Source organism: Solea senegalensis, linkage group LG2, assembly GCF_019176455.1.
Source record: "Solea senegalensis isolate Sse05_10M linkage group LG2, IFAPA_SoseM_1, whole genome shotgun sequence".
Lineage (NCBI taxonomy): Eukaryota > Metazoa > Chordata > Actinopteri > Pleuronectiformes > Soleidae > Solea > Solea senegalensis.
In genome coordinates, this window is record NC_058022.1 from 21,653,912 (window position 1) to 21,661,275 (window position 7,364).

Consider the following 7,364-nt stretch of genomic DNA (forward strand, 5'->3'; position numbering starts at 1 on the left):
AGTTTTGTCTATAGTCTGATTAAGTGAAGTATTTAAATCACCTCCACATATCAGTATCCCTTTGGTTTCCTGAGCAATAACCTCAAATAAATTCTTAGAAAAAAACTTTATCACAGTCCGGAGGTGCACAGAAATTTACAAGTGTGACCAACTGATCTTCAATTTTCCCCTTTACCAAAATGTATCTCCCGTCTTTGTCTTTTATTTCCTTCAGGGTCTCAAATTTTGTTGTGTTTGAAATTAAGACAACTACCCCCCTCACAGGGCCACACAGTAGTGGTTAGCAGTGGGCTTAGGGAGTGGGCTACACTCCCTAAGCCAGGGGTGTCAAACTCAAATGACCTGGGGGCCATTAAGCATCTGGTCTGGTTAAGCTGGGGCCGACATAGAGGAAAAAAAATGGAAAAAACAACAATTTAGTAGCCGGTGGGCAATATAAGATATTCATTATGATATTAGACAGAATTGCATCAAAAGTGCTTGTTTTGATATAAAATGATTCACAATAAAAACATATTTATGATGCACAAAAACTGAGAATTAAATTGAAAATTTAGCAAATAATGACAAGGTTAACTGTGTTTAAAACAGCTTAAATATATATGTAATGTCATGTTGAGTGTAATACATTTAATAAAGCAATGATTACAACCGAATGTCTTATTACTATTCTAAAAATATTTCCGGCAAATACATTTAGTCCTATATTCTGTCTCCATTCCATCACCTTGCACAGTGGTGGGCGGGCCACCAGTTTGACACATGTGCCCTAAGCACATGTCCTTTTTGGAAGAGGAGGGGAAAATCCTCCAGCACTGGGAGGAGAGCCATGTCCTTGTCTCTAGACTGTATACTACTACATAATGTGTATAATAATACTACAAAAAATGAAACAAAACATAATACAAGCCTCCCAAGTTTTGCACAGTATCACAGTTTCTTTTTTAAAATTTAAGTTATGAACAGAGTATTGTGCTATGGCAAATTATCAAATTATAATTTCAAGGCTATTTTAGGATGCTGACTCACTCCCAACTCTACCTCAAGTGTCTCAGGTGTTCACTGTGTCCTTGATCCTCCGAAACTTCAGCAACTTTACTATTACGCACTGAGATAGCACTCTTTGTGGTCCTGATTCTCCGACCTGTTGCCATTGCAACGTTATATCCAGTCCTCCGTAGTGCATGCCTCGTCACCCTTCTTCAGCCGCACCTCCATTCCCCTTTTCCTCAAATCTTTTGCTGCCTCTTGCAGACTGTCATAAACCCGGAGCCCTTCAGTCCAGTGGTTTCTGATCCGTGTTAGGGGCACCTGGAACCTTATGCCTTTATCCTTTATAGTCTTTTTAATTTCAGTGGGGGCGTCGTTTCTTCCAGGCCTGTCTCAGAATCATCTCTTTCATGTCGAAGAAGTTGACAATTATGGATCGCAGCATCTCTCCATGTCCGGGTGTCTTAGCAACTGTCCGGTGTTCCCGCTGAATGGGCAGACCGGTCCCCTCCATCAAGGTCAGCTCCCTCTGCAGTAGCTCCTTCCAGCCTGTCCTCCAACTGAAACATAAATGCGCCCTCCGGGACCCAGAATAACCTCTCGTTATTTCTCTGGGACCTTCCCTGCAGGTCGGTTAACTTTTCCTGTTACTTTCTCTATTCACAGAGTCTTGACAACAGAGCTTCTTTAGTTTCCATGTTGACCGTCTCTGGCTCCTCAATTCACACCTGGGACTCACTGATATTTCTCTTTTGCTTGTAATTTCTTATTGACATCTTCCTTGAAGTTGGCAAACCCCAACTTGAGCCACCAAGTCGTTTTTCTTTGAATGCAAAAACCGTTGTCTGTTCCATATTTTAGCAGCATTATAGATTTCTGCATCATTTCTGATACAGCACTAAGAAGCAAATTCCTGCTGAATGCCATGAATCAGTCAGATCAATTGAACCATTATTTAAAGACTGATCAAAGTAAAAGATACAAAACAGTAACCACTGTAACCTTGTCACTGAACTCCATGGTGTGGAATTTTTTAGATGAAATTAATGATTCATCACCCACAAAAATTGTTGGTTTGATCATCTAATGCAGTAAAACAACTCCTGCTATTTTATTTTTATTTATTTCATGAAACACACAGGTTGAGCCACACAGCCTTTCTTCCTCTTTTTTACAAGCACAAATCACCCACCCACACTCCCTCCATCATGCTCCTGAGAGAAGATTGCATGTCAAGGCATTGCAGCCTTGTTCTTGTCTGCTTGGCATGACACAAACCTTTGAGCCACTGACACATCCCTGGACCAGACACCCAGGCTTTAGAATTCACCAGCACAAATACCAGACCTGACATTGCTCGTCCTGCTGCCCTGACAGCAACCCTGCAGCTCACCTCACACCTTATTAACCGTGTAAGGCAGCGTGCTCAAAGGCATCTGTGGGGTTGCAGACAGGGTTATTTATCACACCTGTCACCTGCCTCAAAGGCCATTGTTGTCATTGCAACAGCTTTGGGCTGTCAGATGCAACAATGGCACTGCAACATTCTTTCACTGGGCATGGCTGTGTTTCACTAGACTGCTCAATAGCCTTTTAATTGTAGAAATACATAAAAGGGAATGTTACTACAAACAGAGCCCCTTACTTTAGGTGTAATGTAATGTAATGTTGCATACCGAATGAAAAACCATGAAGAAGCCCTATATATATCAGTATGTTGACAATTTAACATCAGGAGCAACATGAGGTCTTGCCCAAGGACACATCAGCAAGTTGAAAGATGACTTGCTCTCCCACAGATCCACCATCACTCCCAAAAAGCCACTTAAAGTGACTTCTTCAGGGGCCTCATGTATAAACCATGTGTACGCACAAAGAGACGGCATACGCTTGCTTTCACTCACATACTGCATGAATAAAAATGTACTTGGTGTGGAAGTTTGCGGATCACAGCACAAACTCGAGCTGCCATGAGAATTTCAATATTAAGCTCTGAAACCTATCACAGTAGTTCAAAATAATATTATTAATGTGTCTGCAGTGACAAAAATGGATTTCTCTGTGATAATACTGATACACCAAATATATTTGAACGTATGTGGATAACATCAGATTAGACATTGAAGACGAAACTGACCCCGCGCGAACACACACACACACACACACACTACAAACATGAACACACATCAGTCTATAATGTTTTAATTGCTCCAAAATAAAGTTACGGACTCATTTGTTGTAAGAAAACTGGACTTGAACGGTGAGTAGAACATTTTCTTTATCCCATTTTAATCCATACGATAACGAATTAACAGCAAAAAAAGTTATTCCGCCACCACTACGCCTTTTACAGGCGATGTAGGTGGGCGCTTGTCAGCCGCTGGAGACACCAGCACACTGGCATCTTTTTCCTCCCTCTTCCTCCCTCCCCAGCTTCCACAACACAATCAGTGACAGTAATACATCGTTACTCAGTGAGCTCTGTCTGCTTATTCTGTGCAGAGTGTGTGTCGATGAGGACGTGTGACACAAATTCAGCTCACACGGATAAGTCATGTCTAAAGTTACATTTTTTTAACACATCAATATTAAAATTAATATTAATATGAGAGCAGTCGCCGTGATCCTCCTTTTTTGTTGCCTCTGTCCTAGTTCTTCAGGAAGAAGGAATCAGGTGTGTTACTCATTCACCTCCGCTCAGTTTCACGTTAGATGGGGGGATGTATAAAGAAAAGGTGCGCAGTTCTCGGCGTAAGCACGGTTTTATAAAGCTGAGATTTTCTTTGCATATGTACTTAAAAAATAAATACATTTTGTGCATACATCATCTTTCAGTTTGAAAGCTGTGCACTCTTTTATACAGTGCACAGCCCCTAATCAGGTGTTTTCTTTTAGAAAAAAGCTTCACTGAAGTTTCATTGGCTACAGGGAGTGGCCACACAGCTGCACCAATCAGCACCTAATCAGGTGTCTTTTAAAAAGCAGCACTCGCTTCAGCGGCAGACTCAGGAAGACAAAGACAAAGGAGTCTAAACCGGAGTCTAACGAGGCTAAGTACCTGTCTGCAAGTGTTTTCTACCTTTCACATATGTGCACTTTTCCCATTCTTGTTCATGTTTCTTCTCATAGATATTACAAACATCACAATCACTCACAGCATCACCGTAACCTGTCCTCACTTATCTATCCCACCCGCTCCACACACATCCAACACCTTGTTGCAGGGGGCCTGTGGAACTGCCAGTCAGCTACCTGCAAGACTGAGTTCATCTCTGGCTTTGCTACTGAGCAATGCCTGGACTTCTGCTCTCACTGAGACTTGGATAACACCCTCCCACACAGCCACCCCTGTGGCTCTCTCCTCCGCCCACTCCTTCTCCAACACACCCAGATCCACTGGAAGAGGTGGCGGGACAGGTCTGCTCATCAACCCCAACTGGACTTTCACTCTTTACCCACTGCCACACTTCTCTTCACAGTCGTTCGAATTTCATGCTGTAACTGTAACTCACCCAGTAAAACTAATCATTGTTGTCATCTACCGTCCACCAGGCCCATTGGGACACTTCTTGGAGGAACTAGATGTCCTCCTCTCAAACATCCCAGAAAATGGCCCACCACTTGTTCTTCTTGGTGACTTCAACAACAGAGAAGTCATCCGTTCTACTTCTTCTACTTTCGTCTCTTTCTCTCTCACTTGCTCCTTCTCCACCAACTCACAAAGCTGGAAACCACCTTGACCTCATCTTCACCAGAAACTGCTCCACCTCCGACCTCAAGGTAACTCCACTTCATGTCTCTGATCATTTCTTCATATCCTACTCTCTCCCACTCTCCCAATCTGATGATCTCATCAGATATTGCACTTGTCCGTTGTAACATTCGCTCTCTCTCTCCCTCCTCTCTCTCCTCACCTGTTCTATCAGCACTTCCTTCAGCTGACTCCTTCTCCCTCATGCATCCCAACTCTGCCACAGATACCTTCCTCTCTACTCTGTCCTCTTACTTCACAGTGGGTTCGTAAGTCCTCCCCAGCCCCGTGGCTGTCTGACTCAGTGCGTGCTGTGACAGCCACGATACGGGCAGCAGAAAGGAATGGAGGAAATCAAAACACCCTGACAACCTGCTTTCCTATCATTCTCTTCTCTCCACCTTCACTATCTCTGCGGCCAAACAATCTTTCTATCAGACTAAAATCCAATCCTCTTTCTCTAACCCCAAAAAACTTTTCTCGATCTTCTCTAACCTCCCTCCTCATCTCATTAACACCTCTATCATCTGGTTGCTTTCCGGACTCTCTTAAAGAGGCCAGAGTGACCCCCCTCCTAAAAAAAAAACACCCTTGACCCGTCTTGAAGTAAATAACTACAGACCTGTCTCTCTTCTTCTTTTTCTCTCCAACTCTGGAGCGCGCTATCTTTAATCAACTCTCTTCCTACCTTCACCGGAACAACCTTCTTGATCCTCTTCAGTCTGGTTTGAAAGCAGGTCACTTGACCGAAACTGCACTTCTTGCTGTCACTGAGCAACTCCACACTGCCAGGGCTGCCTCTCTCTCCTCTGTGCTCATCCTGTTGGACCTTTCTGCAGCGTTTGACACAGTTAACCACCAGATCCTTAATTCCTCCCTTCAAGAACTAGGTGTCTCAGGCTCTGCACTTACCCTACTCTCGTCCTATCTTCAAATTCTAACATACAGAGTAACCTGGAGAGGATCCGTGTCGGAACCCTGTCCTCTAGCTACTGGAGTCCCACAGGGTTGGGCCCTCTCCTCTTCTCTCTACACACCAACTCTCTTGGTTCTGTTATTCACTCTCATGGTTTTTCCTATCACAGCTCCACCAATGACACCCAACTCATTCTCTCTTTTCCCAGCTCCGACACACATGTAGCAGAACGGATCTCCGCTTGTCTGACCGAAATCTCTCAGTGGATGTCTGACCATCAACTGAAACTCAATCTCGACAAGACTGAGTTTCTTTTTCTCCCAGGAAAGGGCTCTCCCACCACAGACCTAACCATCACCCTCGACAACTCTGTGGTAACTCCTTCTCATACCGCAAGGAACCTGGGTGTGACACTTGATGGCCATCTCTCCTTCACTGCCAACATTGCTGCAACAGTTCGATCTTGCAGATACATGTTGCACAACATCAGAAGGATGATCTAACCCAGAAGGCAGCAAAGGTTCTGGTCCAGGCTCTTGTCATCTCACGCTTGGACTACTGCAACTCCCTCCTGGCTGGTCTCCCTGTGTGTGCCATACGACCTCTGCAACTCATCCAGAATGCAGCAGCTCGACTGGTCTTCAACTTACCAAAATTTTCCCACACTACACCACTCCTGCGCTCCCTTCACTGGCTTCCTGTAGCTGCTCGCATCCGCTTCAAGACTCTAGTGCTTGCTTTCCATGCTACAAACGGAACCGGTCCAGGACATGATCAAAACCTACACCCCAGCCCGCCCACTCCGCTCTGCATCGGCAAACCGGCTCGCTGCCCCCTCACTGAGAGGATCGCAGAGGCATTCGCAGAACTCTGTTAAGACAGACTTTTCACTGTCCTAGCTCCCAAATGGTGGAACAAGCTCCCCATTAACATCCAGACAGCGGAAAGCCTCCACATCTTCCACCGCCGACTAAAAACACATTTCTTCCGACTCTACTTCAACTAAGACAACAACGACAACAAGCACTTATGACTAGCACTTCTTAGTATGGCTTACCTGAAGCTCTTACTTACTTCTAGCTCTTATTTGTACCCAAATGTTTAAATGCACTTATTGAAAGTCGCTTTGGATAAAAGCGTCTGCGAAATGACATGTAATGTAATGTAATACATGAGGCCCCAGGACTTTTGTGGGTCGTCTAAGGCCATGGTTCCCAACCTGGGGTCCAAGCCCCCTTAGTGGGGCACCAGAGATTAAATGGGAAGGCGCAGAGCTTTGACTGCTCTGAGTTTGTGAGGTTAATATAATTATATTTGTGCATCCCAATCAGACCTTCTCCTGGATAATTAGAAGTCAGTATCACCCAAATAAAAACTATAATTTCAACCTTTTAATTTATTAAGCTATTTATCACCAACACCTGATCACGTTCCTGTTTATCACACGTTCATGTGAGAAACTTAAAAGTACCAAAGACTCACCGGTATCAAAAAAAAGAAAACACGGCAATGCCTTGGTTTTGATTCAATGGAAGCACAGTTTTTATCTATACACACTGTGAGAATAGGAACAAAAACCTCCAACTGCTGTTTATTTTTGCATATGAACATTTTACTTTATTCTTTTTTGTGTGCGTGCCCTGGACAGTTCAGGTCGGGGGGGGTCTGGTTTGTCCTGGTAAACCACCATCATAAATGTACAGTCTG

General features: G+C 44.1%; 1 pseudogene; it reads left to right on the plus strand.

Annotated features, from left to right (window-relative positions):
• Nucleotides 1-4,159: 4,159 nt before the first annotated feature.
• On the plus strand, nt 4,160-6,663 carry LOC122785324 (annotated as a pseudogene).
• Nucleotides 6,664-7,364: the final 701 nt, after the last annotated feature.